This window comes from Sphaeramia orbicularis, chromosome 15, assembly GCF_902148855.1.
Source record: "Sphaeramia orbicularis chromosome 15, fSphaOr1.1, whole genome shotgun sequence".
Classification (NCBI taxonomy): Eukaryota; Metazoa; Chordata; class Actinopteri; order Kurtiformes; family Apogonidae; genus Sphaeramia; species Sphaeramia orbicularis.
The window spans coordinates 159,324-180,421 of record NC_043971.1 but is presented as its reverse complement, the minus strand read 5'-3'; the positions used below and the strand labels follow the sequence as shown (position 1 = coordinate 180,421).

The 21,098-nt window shown below is 35.0% G+C and overlaps 1 pseudogene; it reads left to right on the top strand.

Moving 5' to 3' along the window:
• The window catches only part of LOC115434165 (V-type proton ATPase subunit B, brain isoform-like), an 82,882-nt pseudogene that overhangs the window by 32,152 nt on the left and 29,632 nt on the right, over positions 1-21,098 (top strand).

The following is a 21,098-nucleotide window of genomic DNA, read 5'->3' as shown; positions in this document are numbered from 1 at the left end:
GTTTAACTCTGGTTTTACTCAGGTTTTACTCTGGTTTAACTCAGGTTTTACTCTGGTTAAACTCAAGTTTCAGTCAGGTTTTACTCTGGTTTAACTCAGGTTTTACTCCCGTTTAACTCAGGTTTAACTCAGGTTTTACTCCAGTTTAACTCAGGTTTTACTCTGGTTTAACTCTGGTTTAACTCCGGCTTTACTCTGGTTTTACTCAGGTTTTACTCTGGTTTAACTCCGGTTTTACTCTGGTTTAACTCTGGTTTTACTCAGGTTTTACTCTGGTTTAACTCAAGTTTCAGTCAGGTTTTACTCTGGTTTAACTCAGGTTTTACTCCAGTTTAACTCAGGTTTAACTCAGTTTTTACTCAAGTTTCACTCAGTTTTTAGTCAGGTTTTACTCAGTTTTTAGTCAGGTTTTACTCAGTTTTTAGTCAGGTTTTACTCAGTTTTTAGTCAGGTTTTAGTCAGGTTTTACTCAGTTTTTAGTCAGGTTTTACTCAGTTTTTAGTCAGGTTTTACTCAGTTTTTAGTCAGGTTTTAGTCAGGTTTTACTCAGTTTTTAGTCAGGTTTTACTCAGTTTTTAGTCAGGTTTTAGTCAGGTTTTACTCAGTTTTTAGTCAGGTTTTACTCAGTTTTTAGTCAGGTTTTACTCAGTTTTTACTCAGTTTTTAGTCAGGTTTTACTCAGGTTTTAGTCAGGTTTTACAAATTTTTTACTCAGTTTTTAGTCAGGTTTTACTCAGTTTTTAGTCAGGTTTTGCTCAGTTTTTGGTCAGGTTTTACTCAGTTTTTAGTCAGGTTTTACTCAGCTTTTAGTCAGGTTTTGCTCAGTTTTTAGTCAGGTTGTACTCAGTTTTTCTCAGGTTTTAGTCAGGTTTTACTCAGTTTTTAGTCAGTTATTACTCAGTTTTTAGTCAGGTTTTACTCAGTTTTTACTCAGTTTTTAGTCAGGTTTTACTCAGTTTTTAGTCAGTTTTACTCAGTTTTTAGTCAGGTTTTACTCAGTTTTTAGTCAGTTTTTAGTCAGGTTTTACTCAGTTTTTAGTCAGTTATTACTCAGTTTTTAGTCAGGTTTTACTCAGTTTTTAGTCAGCTTTTGCTCAGTTTTTAGTCAGGTTTTACTCAGTTTTTAGTCAGCTTTTGCTCAGTTTTTAGTCAGCTTTTGCTCAGTTTTTAGTCAGGTTTTACTCAGTTTTTAGTCAGTTTTACTCAGTTTTTAGTCAGGTTTTACTCAGTTTTTAGTCAGCTTTTGCTCAGTTTTTAGTCAGCTTTTGCTCAGTTTTTAGTCAGGTTTTACTCAGGTTTTAGTCAGGTTTTACTCAGTTTTTACTCAGGCTTTAGTCAGGTTTTACTCAGTTTTTAGTCAGTTTTACTCAGTTTTAAGTCAGGTTTTACTCAGTTTTTACTCAGTTTTTACTCAGTTTTAGTCAGGTTTTTACTCAGTTTTGTCAGTTTTAAGTCAGGTTTTACTCAGTTGTTAGTCAGTTTTTAGTCAGGTTTTACTCAGTTTTTACTCAGTTTTTCGTCAGGTTTTTACTCAGTTTTTAGTCAGTTTTACTCAGTATTTGGTCAGTTTTTAGTCAGGTTTTACAAAGTTTTTACTCAGTTTTTAGTCAGGTGTTACTCAGTTTTTAGTCAGTTTTACTCAGTTTTTAGTCAGGTTTTACTCAGTTTTTAGTCAGTTTTTAGTCAGTTTTACTCAGTTTTTAGTCAGGTTTTACTCAGTTTTTAGTCAGTTTTACTCAGTTTTTACTCAGTTTTTAGTCAGTTTTACTCAGTTTTTACTCAGTTTTTAGTCAGGTTTTGCTCAGTTTTTAGTCAGTTTTACCTCAGTTTTTAGTCAGGTTTTACTCAGTTTTTTGTCAGTTTTACTCAGTTTTTACTCAGTTTTTAGTCAGGTTTTACTCAGTTAGTCAGTTTTTACTCAGTATTTGGTCAGTTTTTAGTCAGGTTTTACAAAGTTTTTACTCAGTTTTAGTCAGGTTTTACTCAGTTTTTAGTCAGTTTTTAGTCAGGTTTTACTCAGTTTTTAGTCAGTTTTACTCAGGTTTTAGTCAGGTTTTACTCAGTTTTTAGTCAGCTTTTGCTCAGTTTTTAGTCAGCTTTTGCTCAGTTTTTAGTCAGGTTTTACTCAGTTTTTAGTCAGGTTTTAGTCAGTTTTACTCAGTTTTTACTCAGGCTTTAGTCAGGTTTTACTCAGTTTTTAGTCAGTTTTACTCAGTTTTAAGTCAGGTTTTACTCAGTTTTTAGTCAGGTTTTTACTCAGTTTTTGTCAGTTTTAAGTCAGGTTTTGCTCAGTTTTAGTCAGGTTTTACTCAGTTTTTACTCAGTTTTTCGTCAGGTTTTTACTCAGTTTTTAGTCAGGTTTTACTCAGTTTTTACTCAGTTTTTAGTCAGGTTTTGCTCAGTTTTTAGTCAGGTTTTACTCAGTTTTTAGTCAGTTTTTAGTCAGGTTTTACTCAGTTTTTAGTCAGTTTTACTCAGTTTTTAGTCAGGTTTTACTCAGTTTTTAGTCAGTTTTACTCAGTTTTTACTCAGTTTTTAGTCAGTTTTACTCAGTTTTTAGTCAGGTTTTACTCAGTTATTAGTCAGTTTTTACTCAGTATTTGGTCAGTTTTTAGTCAGGTTTTACAAAGTTTTTACTCAGTTTTTAGTCAGGTGTTACTCAGTTTTTAGTCAGTTTTACACAGTTTTTAGTCAGGTTTTACTCAGTTTTTAGTCAGTTTTTAGTCAGTTTTACTCAGTTTTTAGTCAGGTTTTACTCAGTTTTTAGTCAGGTTTTACTCAGTTTTTAGTCAGTTTTACTCAGTTTTTACTCAGTTTTTAGTCAGTTTTACTCAGTTTTTACTCAGTTTTTTGTCAGGTTTTACTCAGTTATTAGTCAGTTTTTACTCAGTATTTGGTCAGTTTTTAGTCAGGTTTTACAAAGTTTTTACTCAGTTTTTAGTCAGGTTTTACTCAGTTTTTAGTCAGTTTTACTCAGGTTTTAGTCAGGTTTTACTCAGTTTTTAGTCAGCTTTTGCTCAGTTTTTAGTCAGGTTTTACTCAGTTTTTAGTCAGGTTTTACTCAGCTTTTAGTCAGGTTTTGCTCAGTTTTTAGTTAGGTTTTACTCAGTTTTTACTCAGGCTTTAGTCAGGTTTTACTCAGTTTTTAGTCAGTTTTACTCAGTTTTAAGTCAGGTTTTACTCAGTTTTTAGTCAGTTTTTACTCAGTTTTTAGTCAGCTTTTTACTCAGTTTTTGTCAGTTTTAAGTCAGGTTTCACTCAGTTGTTGGTCAGTTTTTAGTCAGGTTTTACTCAGTTTTTACTCAGTTTTTAGTCAGGTTTTTACTCAGTTTTTAGTCAGGTTTTACTCAGTTTTTACTCAGTTTTTAGTCAGGTTTTGCTCGGTTTTTAGTCAGGTTTTACTCAGTTTTTACTCAGGTTTTACTCAGTTTTTAGTCAGTTTTACTCAGTTTTTAGTCAGGTTTTACTCAGTTTTTAGTCAGTTTTTAGTCAGGTTTTACTCAGTTTTTAGTCAGTTTTACTCAGTTTTTAGTCAGGTTTTACTCAGTTTTTAGTCAGTTTTACTCAGTTTTTAGTCAGTTTTTAGTCAGTTTTACTCAGTTTTTACTCAGTTTTTAGTCACGTTTTACTCAGTTATTAGTCAGTTTTTACTCAGTATTTGGTCAGTTTTTAGTCAGGTTTTACAAAGTTTTTACTCAGTTTTTAGTCAGGTGTTACTCAGTTTTTAGTCAGTTTTACTCAGTTTTTAGTCAGGTTTTACTCAGTTTTTAGTCAGGTTTTACTCAGTTTTTAGTCAGTTTTTAGTCAGTTTTACTCAGTTCTTAGTCAGGTGTTACTCAGTTTTTAGTCAGTTTTACTCAGGTTTTAGTCAGGTTTTACTCAGTTTTTAGTCAGTTTTACTCAGTTTTTAGTCAGGTTTTACTCAGTTTTTAGTCAGTTTTTAGTCAGGTTTTACTCAGTTTTTAGTCAGTTTTACTCAGTTTTTAGTCAGTTTTACTCAGTTTTTAGTCAGGTTTTACTCAGTTTTTTGTCAGTTTTACTCAGTTTTTACTCAGTTTTTAGTCAGGTTTTACTCAGTCAGTTTTTACTCAGTATTTGGTCAGTTTTTAGTCAGGTTTTACAAAGTTTTTACTCAGTTTTTAGTCAGGTGTTACTCAGTTTTTAGTCAGGTTTTACTCAGTTTTTGCTCAGTTATTAGTCAGTTATTACTCAGTTTTTAGTCAGGTTTTACTCAGTTTTTACTCAGTTTTTAGTCAGGTTTTACTCAGGTTTTAGTCAGGTTTTACAAATTTTTTACTCAGTTTTTAGTCAGTTTTTAGTCAGGTTTTACTCAGTTTTTAGTCAGTTTTTAGTCAGGTTTTACTCAGTTTTTACTCAGTTTTTAGTCAGGTTTTACTCAGTTTTTACTCAGTTTTTACTCAGTTATTAGTCAGTTATTACTCAGTTTTTAGTCAGGTTTTACTCAGTTTTTAGTCAGTTTTTAGTCAGGTTTTAGTCAGTTTTTAGTCAGTTTTTAGTCAGGTTTTAGTCAGGTTTTACTCAGTTTTTACTCAGTGTTTACTCAGTTTTTAGTCAGTGTTTGGTCAGTTTTTACTCAGTTTTTACTCAGTTATTAGTCAGTTATTACTCAGTTTTTAGTCAGGTTTTACTCAGTTTTTACTCAGTTTTTAGTCAAGTTTTAGTCAGGCTTTACTCAGTTTTTACTCAGTGTTTGGTCAGGTTTTAGTCAGTTTTTACTCAGTGTTTGGTCAGTTTTTAGTCAGTTTTTACTCAGTTTTTACTCAGTTATTAGTCAGTTATTACTGAGTTTTTAGTCAGGTTTTACTCAGGTTTTAGTCAGGTTTTAGTCAGGCTTTACTCAGTTTTTAGTCAGGTTTTACTCAGTTTTTACTCAGTGTTTGGTCAGTTTTTACTCAGTTTTTACTCAGTATTTGGTCAGTTTTTAGTTAGTTTTTACTCAGGTTTTTGTCAGTTTTTATTCAGGTTTTATTCAGTTTTTAGTCAGGTTTTACTCAGTTTTTATTCAGTTTTTACTCAGTTATTAGTCAGTTTTTACTCAGTTTTTAGTCAGGTTTTACTCAGTTTTTACTCAGTTTTTACTCAGTTATTAGTCAGTTATTAGTCAGTTATTAGTCAGTTTTTAGTCAGGTTTTAGTCAGGCTTTACTCAGTTTTTAGTCAGGTTTTACTCTGTTTTTACTCTGTTTTTACTCAGTTATTAGTCAGTTATTACTCAGTTTTTAGTCAGGTTTTACTCAGGTTTTACTCAGTTTTTACTCAGTTTTTACTCAGTTTTTAGTCAGGTTTTAGTCAGGCTTTACTCAGTTTTTAGTCAGGTTTTACTCAGTTTTTACTCTGTTTTTACTCAGTTTTTACTCAGTGTTTGGTCAGTTTTTTCTCTGTTTTTACTCAGTGTTTGGTCAGTTTTTAGTTAGTTTTTACTCAGGTTTTTGTCAGTTTTTATTCAGGTTTTATTCAGTTTTTAGTCAGGTTTTACTCAATTGCTACTCAGTTTTTGGTCAGTTACCACTCAGTTATTAGTCAGTTTTTACTTAGCTATTAGTCAGGTGTTACTCAGTTTTTAGTCAGTTTTTAGTCAGGTTTCACTCAGTTTTTACTCAGTGTTTGGGCAGTTTTTAGTCAGAGTTTTGTCAGTTTTTAGTCACGTTTTACTCAGTTTTTACTCAGTTATTACTCAGTTTTTACTCAGTTATTACTCAGTTTTTGGTCAGTTACCACTCAGTTATTAGTCAGTTTTTACTTAGCTATTAGTCAGGTGTTACTCAGTTTTTAGTCAGTTTTTAGTCAGGTTTCACTCAGTTTTTACTCAGTGTTTGGGCAGTTTTTAGTCAGAGTTTTGTCAGTTTTTAGTCACGTTTTACTCAGTTTTTACTCAGTTATTACTCAGTTTTTACTCAGTTATTACTCAGTTTTTGGTCAGTTACCACTCAGTTATTAGTCAGTTTTTACTTAGCTATTAGTCAGGTGTTACTCAGTTTTTAGTCAGTTTTTAGTCAGGTTTCACTCAGTTTTTAGTCAGTGTTTGGGCAGTTTTTAGTCAGAGTTTTGTCAGTTTTTAGTCACGTTTTACTCAGTTTTTACTCAGTTTTACTCAGTTTTTAGTCAGGTTTTACTCAGTTTTTAGTCAGTTTTACTCAGTTTTTACTCAGTTTTTAGTCAGTTTTACTCAGTTTTTACTCAGTTTTTAGTCAGGTTTTACTCAGTTATTAGTCAGTTTTTACTCAGTATTTGGTCAGTTTTTAGTCAGGTTTTACAAAGTTTTTACTCAGTTTTTAGTCAGGTGTTACTCAGTTTTTAGTCAGTTTTACACAGTTTTTAGTCAGGTTTTACTCAGTTTTTAGTCAGTTTTTAGTCAGTTTTTAGTCAGTTTTACTCAGTTTTTAGTCAGGTTTTACTCAGTTTTTAGTCAGTTTTACTCAGTTTTTACTCAGTTTTTAGTCAGTTTTACTCAGTTTTTACTCAGTTTTTTGTCAGGTTTTACTCAGTTATTAGTCAGTTTTTACTCAGTATTTGGTCAGTTTTTAGTCAGGTTTTACAAAGTTTTTACTCAGTTTTTAGTCAGGTTTTACTCAGTTTTTAGTCAGTTTTACTCAGGTTTTAGTCAGGTTTTACTCAGTTTTTAGTCAGCTTTTGCTCAGTTTTTAGTCAGGTTTTACTCAGTTTTTAGTCAGGTTTTACTCAGCTTTTAGTCAGGTTTTGCTCAGTTTTAGTCAGGTTTTACTCAGTTTTTACTCAGGCTTTAGTCAGGTTTTACTCAGTTTTTAGTCAGTTTTACTCAGTTTTAAGTCAGGTTTTACTCAGTTTTTAGTCAGTTTTTACTCAGTTTTTAGTCAGCTTTTTACTCAGTTTTTGTCAGTTTTAAGTCAGGTTTCACTCAGTTGTTGGTCAGTTTTTAGTCAGGTTTTACTCAGTTTTTACTCAGTTTTTCGTCAGGTTTTTACTCAGTTTTTAGTCAGGTTTTACTCAGTTTTTACTCAGTTTTTAGTCAGGTTTTGCTCGGTTTTTAGTCAGGTTTTACTCAGTTTTTACTCAGGTTTTACTCAGTTTTTAGTCAGTTTTACTCAGTTTTTAGTCAGGTTTTACTCAGTTTTTAGTCAGTTTTTAGTCAGGTTTTACTCAGTTTTTAGTCAGTTTTTAGTCAGGTTTTACTCAGTTTTTAGTCAGTTTTACTCAGTTTTTACTCAGTTTTTAGTCAGTTTTACTCAGTTTTTACTCAGTTTTTAGTCACGTTTTACTCAGTTATTAGTCAGTTTTTACTCAGTATTTGGTCAGTTTTTAGTCAGGTTTTACAAAGTTTTTACTCAGTTTTTAGTCAGGTGTTACTCAGTTTTTAGTCAGTTTTACTCAGTTTTTAGTCAGGTTTTACTCAGTTTTTAGTCAGGTTTTACTCAGTTTTTAGTCAGTTTTTAGTCAGTTTTACTCAGTTCTTAGTCAGGTGTTACTCAGTTTTTAGTCAGTTTTACTCAGGTTTTAGTCAGGTTTTACTCAGTTTTTAGTCAGTTTTACTCAGTTTTTAGTCAGGTTTTACTCAGTTTTTAGTCAGTTTTTAGTCAGGTTTTACTCAGTTTTTAGTCAGTTTTACTCAGTTTTTAGTCAGTTTTACTCAGTTTTTAGTCAGGTTTTACTCAGTTTTTTGTCAGTTTTACTCAGTTTTTACTCAGTTTTTAGTCAGGTTTTACTCAGTCAGTTTTTACTCAGTATTTGGTCAGTTTTTAGTCAGGTTTTACAAAGTTTTTACTCAGTTTTTAGTCAGGTGTTACTCAGTTTTTAGTCAGGTTTTACTCAGTTTTTGCTCAGTTATTAGTCAGTTATTACTCAGTTTTTAGTCAGGTTTTACTCAGTTTTTACTCAGTTTTTAGTCAGGTTTTACTCAGGTTTTAGTCAGGTTTTACAAATTTTTTACTCAGTTTTTAGTCAGTTTTTAGTCAGGTTTTACTCAGTTTTTAGTCAGTTTTTAGTCAGGTTTTACTCAGTTTTTACTCAGTTTTTAGTCAGGTTTTACTCAGTTTTTACTCAGTTTTTACTCAGTTATTAGTCAGTTATTACTCAGTTTTTAGTCAGGTTTTACTCAGTTTTTAGTCAGTTTTTAGTCAGGTTTTAGTCAGTTTTTAGTCAGTTTTTTAGTCAGGTTTTAGTCAGGTTTTACTCAGTTTTTACTCAGTGTTTACTCAGTTTTTAGTCAGTGTTTGGTCAGTTTTTACTCAGTTTTTACTCAGTTATTAGTCAGTTATTACTCAGTTTTTAGTCAGGTTTTACTCAGTTTTTACTCAGTTTTTAGTCAAGTTTTAGTCAGGCTTTACTCAGTTTTTACTCAGTGTTTGGTCAGGTTTTAGTCAGTTTTTACTCAGTGTTTGGTCAGTTTTTAGTCAGTTTTTACTCAGTTTTTACTCAGTTATTAGTCAGTTATTACTGAGTTTTTAGTCAGGTTTTACTCAGGTTTTAGTCAGGTTTTAGTCAGGCTTTACTCAGTTTTTAGTCAGGTTTTACTCAGTTTTTACTCAGTGTTTGGTCAGTTTTACTCAGTTTTTACTCAGTATTTGGTCAGTTTTTAGTTAGTTTTTACTCAGGTTTTTGTCAGTTTTTATTCAGGTTTATTCAGTTTTTAGTCAGGTTTTACTCAGTTTTTATTCAGTTTTTACTCAGTTATTAGTCAGTTTTTACTCAGTTTTTAGTCAGGTTTTACTCAGTTTTTACTCAGTTTTTACTCAGTTATTAGTCAGTTATTAGTCAGTTATTAGTCAGTTATTAGTCAGTTATTAGTCAGTTATTAGTCAGTTTTTAGTCAGGTTTTAGTCAGGCTTTACTCAGTTTTTAGTCAGGTTTTACTCTGTTTTTACTCTGTTTTTACTCAGTTATTAGTCAGTTATTACTCAGTTTTTAGTCAGGTTTTACTCAGGTTTTACTCAGTTTTTACTCAGTTTTTACTCAGTTTTTAGTCAGGTTTTAGTCAGGCTTTACTCAGTTTTTAGTCAGGTTTTACTCAGTTTTTACTCTGTTTTTACTCAGTTTTTACTCAGTGTTTGGTCAGTTTTTTCTCTGTTTTTACTCAGTGTTTGGTCAGTTTTTAGTTAGTTTTTACTCAGGTTTTTGTCAGTTTTTATTCAGGTTTTATTCAGTTTTTAGTCAGGTTTTACTCAATTGCTACTCAGTTTTTGGTCAGTTACCACTCAGTTATTAGTCAGTTTTTACTTAGCTATTAGTCAGGTGTTACTCAGTTTTTAGTCAGTTTTTAGTCAGGTTTCACTCAGTTTTTACTCAGTGTTTGGGCAGTTTTTAGTCAGAGTTTTGTCAGTTTTTAGTCACGTTTTACTCAGTTTTTACTCAGTTATTACTCAGTTTTTACTCAGTTATTACTCAGTTTTTGGTCAGTTACCACTCAGTTATTAGTCAGTTTTTACTTAGCTATTAGTCAGGTGTTACTCAGTTTTTAGTCAGTTTTTAGTCAGGTTTCACTCAGTTTTTACTCAGTGTTTGGGCAGTTTTTAGTCAGAGTTTTGTCAGTTTTTAGTCACGTTTTACTCAGTTTTTACTCAGTTATTACTCAGTTTTTACTCAGTTATTACTCAGTTTTTGGTCAGTTACCACTCAGTTATTAGTCAGTTTTTACTTAGCTATTAGTCAGGTGTTACTCAGTTTTTAGTCAGTTTTTAGTCAGGTTTCACTCAGTTTTTAGTCAGTGTTTGGGCAGTTTTTAGTCAGAGTTTTGTCAGTTTTTAGTCACGTTTTACTCAGTTTTTACTCAGTTATTACTCAGTTTTTAGTCAGTTATTGGACCGTTTTTAGTCAGTTTTTAGTCAGTTTTTAGTCAGTTTTTACTCAGTTTTTAGTCAGTTTTTAGTCAGTTTTTGTCAGTTATTAATCAGTTTTTAGTCAGTTATTAATCAGTTTTCACTCAGTTATTACTCAGTTTTTAGTTAGTTATTAGTCCATTTTTACTCAGTTATTAGTCAGTTTTTACTCAGTTATTAGTCCGTTTTTAGTCAGTTGTTAGTTTTTACTCAGTTATTAGTCAGTTTTTAGTCAGTTATTACTCAGTTATTAGTCCGTTTTTACTCAGTTATTTGTCAGTTTTTAGTCAGTTAGTCAGTTTTTAGTCAGTTATTACTCAGTTATTAGTCAGTTATTAGTCAGTTTTTTCTCAGTTATTAGTCGGTTTTTAGTCAGTTGTTAGTTTTACTCAGTTATTAGTCAGTTTTTAGTCAGTTATTAGTCAGTTTTTAGTCAGTTGTTAGTTTTTACTCAGTTATTAGTCAGTTTTTACTCAGTTATTAGTCAGTTTTTACTCAGTTATTAGTCCGTTTTTACTCAGTTTTTACTCAGTTATTAGTCTGTTATTAGTCAGTTTTTACTCAGTTATTAGTCAGTTTTTAGTCAGTTATTAGTCAGTTTTTTCCTCAGTTTTTCCTCAGTTATTAGTCTTTTATTAGTCAGTTTTAGTCAATTAGTTTTTTCTCAGTTTTTACTCAGTTTTTAGTCAGTTATTAGTCAGTTTTTACTCAGTTATTGGTCAGTTTTTACTCAGTTATTAGTCAGTTATTAGTCAGTTTTTTCCTCAGTTTTTCCTCAGTTTTTAGTCTGTTATTAGTCAGTTTTTACTCAGTTATTGGTCAGTTATTAGTCAGGTTTGCTCCCCCTTCATTCCCCAGTCTGTCCAGTTTTAGTGGTGAGGAAACTGGAGCCAGTCTGGACAGTACCTGGAAGCATTTGGAATGGAATGAAAATGTCCATTTTTGAACTTTGTCCCAAATCTGAGCTGTACTTTGGCTGAATATTGGCAAAAACTAATCAGGTTGACTGGAGAATATGGACAAACATTCGGACATTGTTTGATGTCAGAAATGATAGAAATGGGACTGCTAGAGCACAGACGGACAGACAGACGGACAGACCAGTATGCTTGCCCTCTGCCAATATGTGGTGTCAGTTAGAGCTGCAACCGATTAATCGACTCAAAGTGATCCAAAAAAAAACCAAAATCATTCAACCACAATTCTCCTGAATCAAAGCTTTGTTTCCTTCATTTCTCTGCTGTTAAACATTGGTTCCACTGTTGTGTTTCACACGGACGCTTATTGTGACACACAAAGAAGCTTCAATTCAGGAAAACTGCAATGGAATATTTCCCTTCAATCAATTCGAGTCGCTTAATCGAATCCTGAATTTTTGCATTCGCTTCAAGCACCTAATCGATTAATCGGTTGCAGCTCTAGAGTCAGAAATCAGTATTTTAATCAAAGTATTAATTTTATAATCAAAAGTATTCCGTTTAGAATCAAAAGTGTTCATTTTATATTAAAAAGTATTCATTTTGTTTCATTTGCATGGCAGAAGTTAAATTTCAGTGTAATGTGATGATTGTAACAGAGTAGTTGACTTCTTTCCTGGGAGACCTACAATAGAATGAACACATGTAGCCATCGAAAGAACACGTGAATTCATGGAAAGTTACAAAACGGGGCGGGCAGGAAGAGCATGTGAGCTCATGGAAAGTTTTGGAAAACGTGGTGTACAAGAGAAGTACACGCGAGTGGAAATTTTTGAACATTCTGAGAAGTACCTTACATTTTCTGGGAAAAAGTTACATATTAATATATGATAAACTAATACTGGGAATTAGTTGCATGTGTATATGTTTTGACCAATCCTAACAGACACCAAAAAGACCTTACCCTATTGAAGACAAGCTAAAAAAGGGGGTTTCTGATGTGATTAGATTAATGTTCAAAATATGATTAAAAAATGGGTATGGTTTGTAGCTAAACCCAACCTTCTTTTGACAATATAAAAGTGGTCTCCCAGAGCCAAAAGTCAGTTTTTTCTGCAGATGTCAACTCAGTGTTTATTTTGTGTGAATAAACACTTTTTGTGACTCAAGATTCTCCCTGATCTCCGACTTTGGTCTGGACTCCATGTGCAATTGATCAACGAAGCTCCACAACTTAGACAGAGCTATAGGTAGGGATGGGAATTGAGAACCGGTTCTTTATGAGAACCGGATCCCAGTAGCTTGACTCATTTGCCTGCTTAATGATTCTGCTTATCGATTCCGCCTTCATTGTGCATACACGATGACGTCACATGTACGCTGCATTGTTTTGGTCAGAACGAAGACAACATGGTGTAGAGGCAGAAACGGTCTAAACAGACCACACCAGGTCTAAACAGACCACACCAGGTCTAAACAGACCACACCAGGTCTAAACAGACCACACCAGGTCAAACCAGACCACACCAGGTCCACACAGACCACACCAGGTCCAACCAGACCACACCAGGTCTAAACAGACCACACCAGGTCCACACAGACCACACCAGGTCCAACCAGACCACACCAGGTCTAAACAGACCACACCAGGTCCACACAGACCACACCAGGTCCAACCAGACCACACCAGGTCCAGTTGAACTGTGTCAAAGCTTCCATTTCTTCTAAAGGTGGAATCCCTCCAGTCTGTTCAAACATTCGTCCACATGTGATTCATTTGGTTCTCTACTCAGCGGTGCTTGTGAATCTAACAGCAGAGTGAACACCACGTCGTCATCTGGGTCCAGTTCTGGTTCCGGTGCCGGCACAAACGTCGTACCCCCTCAAATACAAGTTTGTGAAGGTAGAGGAAAGGAAATGAGGAGCACAACAACAGGAGATGAGCAGAGTTGAATCGGTTCCATGTAGTGGAAATGCAGCAACAGAGGAATTAGTAAAAAGTCTGGAGTTTCACTGTCACTGTACACCCCCCCCCCCCCAAAAAAAATAAAAAATAAAAATAAAAAAAACAGACCTAGCATCATTTGTTGTTATTATTTGTACATGCATCTGTGCAGAGACGGAAATATAAGACAGTTCATGCAAACACGCCTGTTTGTACTCTTTTATTCCCTCACCCAGTGAGAATTGATCAGAGAATTAATAATGGAATTGGATCGGTGAGCAAAATCGATACTGGAATCAGAATCATTAAATTATCGATTCCGATCCCCAGCTATAGGTACTAAATTTTAGTTTTTCAGAATATAGGTTGGAAGGATTCCTTAGAGACCAGAGACGTGTAACACCAACGGCCCTAAGTTTTACACGACAAAACGTCAAACCGAACCTAAACCAGACGGCCTTTCATCCCTTTCAGGTCTGGGGTCTTAAACACAGCTCAGTCTAAGTGTACTGTGCAGATGTGAGTCTAAGTGCTGTCATGGTTCATGCATTGGTTTGTTCTCCTGATTGTGTGCGTTCTTTCAGTCCATATTTATTCTTATGATGCAGTGCTTGGTGTTCTAAAGGCCACAGGCCATTTCCCCAGCGTTCATCAGTGATGACCCCTCATTTGTTGGGTGTAACTACATGGTTCAGAGCTAATGTATGCCTCTGTAATTGGACTCCACATGTGAATTTCATGCATTTTCCTCTGACATTTGCCTTCCGGTGACATTTGTCCGTGGAAGTGCATGAAAGCCGCGTTCCCCCGTGAAAGGTCAGCCTGTGATTACCAACACGCCGAGGCTGGGCCGGTGATTGGCGGCTGTGGGCGGCACATAGACTGTTACCTGTGGTGTGTGTGTGTGTGTGTGTGTGTGTATGCATGTGTGTGTGTGCACTCTGTCGCTCTTCCAGGACAGACGTTAACAGAAGCCTGTCCTGTTTGTCTTTCAGCGTACTCCACCGTGTCGGGGGTGAACGGACCTCTGGTGATCCTGGATAATGTGAAGGTGAGGCCGTTCAACACTCATGTCTGTGATGTCATCACAACAGTGGGTCTGATTTTTAACACATCAAATTTGGGTCCAAAAATTGGACCCAAATATGGACATTTAATCTCCCAAGGTGTCAGTGCATTAGATGTGTAAACGTGTGTAAATGGTCTTCTATAGACTCTAAATAAACACACTGATCCTAGTGGTTTTTCTAATCCACACATGTGGGTTTGGCATCAATCAAACATATGAAAGTGGTCTGGGTCAGATTTAGGACCATGTATGAAAGTGATCCGGGTCAGATTTAGGACCACATATGACAGTGGTCTGGGTCAGATTAGTGCTGTTCAGACTGTCTGTACCAGATCAGATCCAGGTCACATATGGACACATGTACCTGCATGTGTACGGAGCCTTAGAGACAGTTTAGACATAAATAATTTAAAGGTGCTGGAGACTTTCATCACCAGTTTTTCCTCAGATCTGTCCATCCTCAGTCATATCCTCAGTTTCATTCATCTGTTCGTCTGTCTGTCATTCCTCAGCTGAATCTCTTCCTCATACTCAACAGTTTCTTTGTTCCATCCACCACAAACAAACCATGTGTTTACAGAGTCAGGAGGAACTGGGCATCTGAGGAATTTGTCGCATCATGCATTGTGGGAAACACCAGTTCGCAACATGGAAACAGCAGGAGCTCCCTTCCCTCTATGCATATTCCTTCAGCCGTTTCTGCGTCGCGTTTGTTTCATCCATATAATACCATATGGTTGCACTGTCACTGTCAGACGGCTGTGCGAACCTCCGTTTCCCACAATGCACATCATGACAAAATTCCTCAGATGCCCAGTTCCTCCTGACTCTGTTTGTAAACCCATGGTTTGTTTGTGGTGGATGGAACTAAGAAACTGTTCAGCACGAGGAAGAGATTCAGCTGAGGAATGACAGACAGACGAACAGATGAATGAAACTGAGGATGGACAGATCTGAGGAAACACTGAGGATGAAAGGTCTACCACAGCTTTAATACTTAAGGCTTATGACTGTGATGCAGCTGTTTGTTTACAGCTGGATGGCACCCATTATCACCATTATACTAAACACACTGTGGTTATCTTAGATAATTGCAGTACAGCAATTATGTGGTAATTGTGACGGGCCCATGCAGGCTTTAATGAAGCATCTGTTACCTGTTTACATTAGATTAGATTACATTATATTACATTACATTATGTTAGATTACATCAGATTAGATTGAACTTCACTGATCCTTTGGTCAGATCTTTAGGGAAATTGAGGTTCCAAAAGCAGCACAAACACTGAATATACACTAAAGAAATACCACAAGAACAAAGCAACACAATAACATAACTATAAAAAAAGCTATAAAATTAGTAGTGAGACAAAAAACAAAAATACAGCTGCACATTGGAAAGTACTGGCAGAAACAAGTGGCAAGCAGTAGTAATAATAATAACAATAATAATAAAAGTAAAAATAATAGTAAAAAAAAAATAATAATAATAATAATAGTTTAAAAAAATAATGATAATATGATTAGGGCTGGGCAAGTTAACGTGTTATTACCGCATTGACACATTCATTAAATAACGCTGACATTGTTTTTTCTCTCCCGTTAATGCCGTTTTATTCTAACTCCTATTCTTCTGCTTGTGTGCGTGTAACAATTAGCTGCAGATAGACAACAGGTTTAACAAGAAAAGATGGACGCCCAAAACTTCTGTCCAAGTCTGTTCCTGTAGACTCACTGTAAAACTGACACATACAAACAAACTAAATCTGAGTTCTGTTCACTGCCTTAGGACATTTACATGGCATTATACATTTAAATAAATGAATGGGAAAAAAGATCGCTAGCTCGAGGCTAACTTGAATGGGAAAATCCATAGACACGCTAACGATTAGCATTTACAGATTAATTTAAGATTTACAATGTCTTTTATCCAACAACAAAGGTTCACATCAGAGATATTTGATACTATTCATTCTGACAACAACTGAAAAGAAAATACTCACAGACAAACGTTTTTGGGGCCATACAAACAGAGTGAAAGAAATGTGTCTGTTAGTTCCTTCTATGTCTGAACCGACTACGGGAACACTGCAAGGACAAAACATACGTTAGTGACACTTATTCCCACCACTAGAGGGCCCCCTTTGTTTACTTTGAACAACTGAACATCACATATTGTTTTTTTCAGTGCATTGCTGTGGCTCTGTGAACACTTGTAGGTAAACCATGGGGACCAGGAACAGGAGGATGTGGATCAGGGTTGGTTTGACAATCAGCATCATCGTGTGTTTCAACCAATGACAGCATTTGGAGTGGGCTTAAGACTCTTGTCAATCACTCACAAGTGTAAATAAACGTGTGGACATAAACATGTGTAACAGTAGCGGTCTGTCCCCGTGGACATTTTCATTTGAAATGTCTTCAGATGGTGGGGGGGGAGAAGACACAGGTGTTTGGAAGCATGACATGTGCAATTATTTTTATCAGCGGAGTACTGCAGTCTGAAATATACTGAATGATCACTTCATGCCGGCTACCCCCCTCGCATATAACTATGCGATTAATCGTGATTAATCGTAGAAATCCACGCAATTAATTGCGATGAAGAATTTCAATTGTTGCCCAGCACTAAAATATATATATATATATATATATATATATATATATATATATATATATATATATATATATATATAATATGCACGCACACATATACCCAGATGTGGTTTTGTATGGTTCTAACTGGTATGACTGTGTTGACTCCAGTTTCCCAGATACGCTGAGATCGTCCACTTGACTTTACCTGATGGAACCAGGAGGAGTGGACAGGTTCTGGAGGTGATCGGTACCAAGGCGGTGGTCCAGGTGAGTACCGGTGTGGGGGGGGGGGGGGGTGTTGAAACTGTTGGACCTGTTTCATAAACCTGTTCAGTGGAGATATATTCACTTCTTTAATGACTCTGTTTGTTCATGCAAAATGAAACACCATTAATATAGATTAAAAATGAATGATATTTAATCGGAATGAATCCACAACAACCCTGTGAGTAATCTGATTAAACATTTATATAGTAATAATAACATACAGGCTGAACATACTGTATATATTGTGAAGGTGTCTGTGTGATTGACTCCACAGAAAAACCTTCATATTGACCCTATTTTCTGACACATGAAGTAAATGATCTATAAAGGGGAGAACGCTGCTCGTTCTCCATCAGTCAGCGAAGCCTTGTGAAAGGACTTCTTTTTGCCACGATGAATACAAATTTGTAAAAAACAGTGCCACTTATATAAAAAAAAAGTATAAAGTCTTAACTCAAGGGCCACTTACTTTAGTCCGACAGCAGTTTTTATTCAGGGTAAATGTGAGTCTTGATAATCATTTAATTCACTTTCCAAATAAAAAAAAGGCAATAGAAGGCGTACCGTTTTGTACTGTACCGTGAATTAGCGAAGAACGTCGCTTTGAAGGTTTGGTTCTGTGTACGAACTAGTAAGTGGACCTTGAAAGTTCTTTGATAAATAAACTTCCTATGTGAAAAATCCAGCAAACATGCAGGTTTATCTCTGAAAGTGAAGTACAAGCGTTAATTCGACCAAACAGAGGTTGACCCCTGGGCACATCTGGGAATTACTGATGTAACTATTACCACTATAACGATAAACCGTGGTCAGATTTCCAATGGTTAGTATTACTGTTTAAATCAGTGGTTCCAACCTTTTTTTACTCATGACCCCATTTTAACATCACAAATTTCTGTCGACCCCCGACATTCAAAACGGAGCCTTTTTTTTTGCTAAAATTAATTTGTTTTTGATCATGTAATAGTGTGCTATAACGTTAATATTAGAGGACGTTTAGTCTATATAATGTCTATTATTGTGGACAGAGGCAGTAAATCCAGGTGTAGATTACTGCACAAAGGGAGAATGTGATTTTCCTTGGTCAGGATCTGTCCAGTCAGTCCAGCTGTGATTTATAAGAGGACAATTAATACTGAACAGGGATGTAATGATATGAAAATTTCATATCATGGTTACTGTGACCAAAATTATCACAGTTATCATTATTATCGTGGTATTGTTGAAATTGTGCTCAAAATGTTCAAAAAGTACTGATACACACTCTGAAATAATTTAACCAAGTTGTATTTAAAAAAACAACAACAAAAAAACAAATACAATAATAGTCCCAATGTCCCTTCTGTGTCAGAAACATTCCAATATTAACCCTTAGTGGTCTGAGTCTATTCTGTCTGTTTTTCAGTCCTTTTGATTTTGCCTTTATATACTATAGAAACAAATGTTTACTATACCCATGTTTGGGATCTGTTTTTTCAGCACAACTTCATCTATATCATCTGTCTATTATTTTTCACTGTACCTACTATAAAAACATAAAAGGACAGAAAAACACAAAAAAATATATAAAATCCGATTTGAAAAATGGATATAATTTATTGCATAAATAACACACAGATGCTTAATGAACCTTTTCAAAGACTTTAATAGTGAATATTGGTTCCAAATATTAGGTATAGAAAATTAAAATTGTAATAAATTCAAACTATACTCAAATATTTGACATTAAAGCAGATCTGTATGTAGGGTTTTTTTTCCCCTAAAAGTGCGGTAATCAAACACGTTATCATGAGAATTAGAATTTAAATGGTAATACTAACTGTCTGTGATTTTACCACCGTTTATCGCTATACCAGTAATTGTTACATCCCTAATACTGAACAAACAAGAACTGAAACTATGAATTATGAAAGAGCTGCAGCAGCTGAAACTGACCACAGTGAACATGTGACACAGAAACAGAACCACAGTGCTGCAGTTTCAGACTCAAAATTTAACATATCTTTTATGTATTGGGATTGTCTCTTTCAACTCACCATATATTTTTATTAGTATGTTTTTATTTTTATTTTATCAATTACAGAAATTTCAGGCAACCCCACGTGGGGTCCCGACCCCAAGGTTGAAAAACACTGGTGTCAATTCTAATTATCATGATAACCATGTTCAATTACTTCACTTAGAAAACTAGAAAACTTGATCTGAAAATGGTCAAACCAGCTCCACTCTGACCTGTCCAACTACGTTTTTTTCCACTCAAGAAAACACTCAGGAATCAATAGAATTGATAAGGAATTGGAATGGTGAACAGAATCAACACAAGCATTAACCCTTTCATGCATAGTGGGACAGCTATTCTACAGCTGTTGTATGTTCATGTTTTTTTTTTTCATATTATCTCCATGAAGTGAGTAATATAACTAGTATTAGAGTATGATAAAATGTGAGAAAACATCAGATTAGCTGCATGAAATTTTTTTTTCATAGTTTTCACACAGTATATCACTTTCTGATGACAGGGTTTAAAATATACGTTGTTTTTTTTGCTTCAAAAATTAAACCCATGGTGTCCAGCTGAGTGGACATTTGTAACTTCGTGAAAAATTTCAACTGCATTGGTTTTTTTTGCCTAAAGAGGAATAAAAACACTGAGGAAAAAAAATCTTGACAAAGGTCCTCATAATTCATGCATGAAAGGGTTAATACTGATCAGATCCTATCACTTCCCACCCCTAGTGCAGATATCTCTGTCCATAAGGTTCCATCTTTATTGCACATTTGTATGTTCGATGTTTACATGTTAATATTTGAATGTTTCTGCAACACAAAGTACAGTTATAGTTATTTTATTTGTTTTTTTGTTTTTTCAAAATACAACTTGGTCAAATTATTTGTGTGTGTATTAGTACTTTTTGAACATTTTGAGCATATTTCAACAATACCGTGACAATAATGATAACTGTGATAATTTTGGTCACAATAACTGTGATATGAAATGTTCATGTGGTTCCATCCCCACTGTGAACGTCTCCACAGGTGTTCGAGGGAACATCCGGCATCGACGCCAAGAAGACAGCCTGCGAGTTCACCGGCGACATCCTGCGACTCCAGTGTCCGAGGACATGCTCGGTAGGATTCCACTGTGCATTTAACCCACAGGTGTCAAACATGTGTCCCGGGGGCCAAATCCGGCCCACTAAAGGGTCCAGTCCGGCCCTGGGGATGAATTTGTGAAATGCAAAAAATTACACTGAAGATCTGAACAATCCTGTTAGTTCAGTTCCACATTCAGACCAATTCAATCTGCAGTGGGCAGGACCAGTCAAATACTTTCATAATAACAGAGAAATAATGACAACTCCAATTGTTTCTGTTTGGAAATGTAAATATTTTCATGTATTTACACTAAAACAAAGTATAATTTTGCAAAAAATGTGAATAACCTGAACAAATATGAATAACCTGAAATGTCTTAAGAGAAGTCAGGACAATTTTAACAATATTCTGTCTGATATTAAATGTTTTGTGTGTTTGTAGATCCACTGTGATCTGTACGTTATAATAAACATGTAGAAATGATAAACTGAAGCAGAATAGTGTTCAAATTACACTGATTTATTCAGTTTGTTCATGTTATTCACATCTTTTCTGGTTTTGACCAACTCTATATGTAAAGTGTCATGAGATAACTTTTGTTATGATTTGGCGCTATAGAAATAAAATTTGATTGATATTTTGAAAGGATAGTTTGTAGATGTAAACCTTTTCATAATGTAAATTTACTTTTTTTTCGCTCTAAAACACAGAGAAAAGTCTGGAGTTGACATTATTTCTATATTATTCTGTTATTATTTTACTGGTTGGGCCCACTTGCAGATCAATTTAACTGAATGTGGAACTGAACTAAAATGAGTTTGACAGCCCTGATTTAACCCATATTTGGTGTTGACTAGAGATGTCAACAGTTAATCGACTATTAATTCATTGTCGATAAGAATTTGCTCGATTAAATTATTAATTGTCGGGTAATTGCCCTTGTCCACCTGTCCACATCTGTTTGAAGGCTGCCCGTTTGTCCGCGCTGTGACGCTGCGGCTGGGATAGGCGGTCATTGAACCGGATCATGGTGTTGATGAGTTAGAATGTCTGTATGGACATGATGGAGCCAAACACAGACCAGCCCACTTCAGGAGGTGGAGAAAAGATAAATGAGCAAAAAGGTTCACTTTCACTTCTGCAGGGGCACGGACTGCACCGCCCCTTACCCCCATAAGATTAGAAGTAGGACGGAAAGGGACGCACGCAGTTACCAACCAACACCCACGCATCCCCAATTGAACTGCGCACAGTGCGGTCCAAGGTTATTATCGTTAACGAAAACTAATGAAATGACGAAAACTAGAATTGTAAAAACATTTCCATTAACTGAAATAAATAAAAACTAGAGTTAAAGGAAAAAACGATAACTAACTGAAACTGTATTGTGTGTTTAC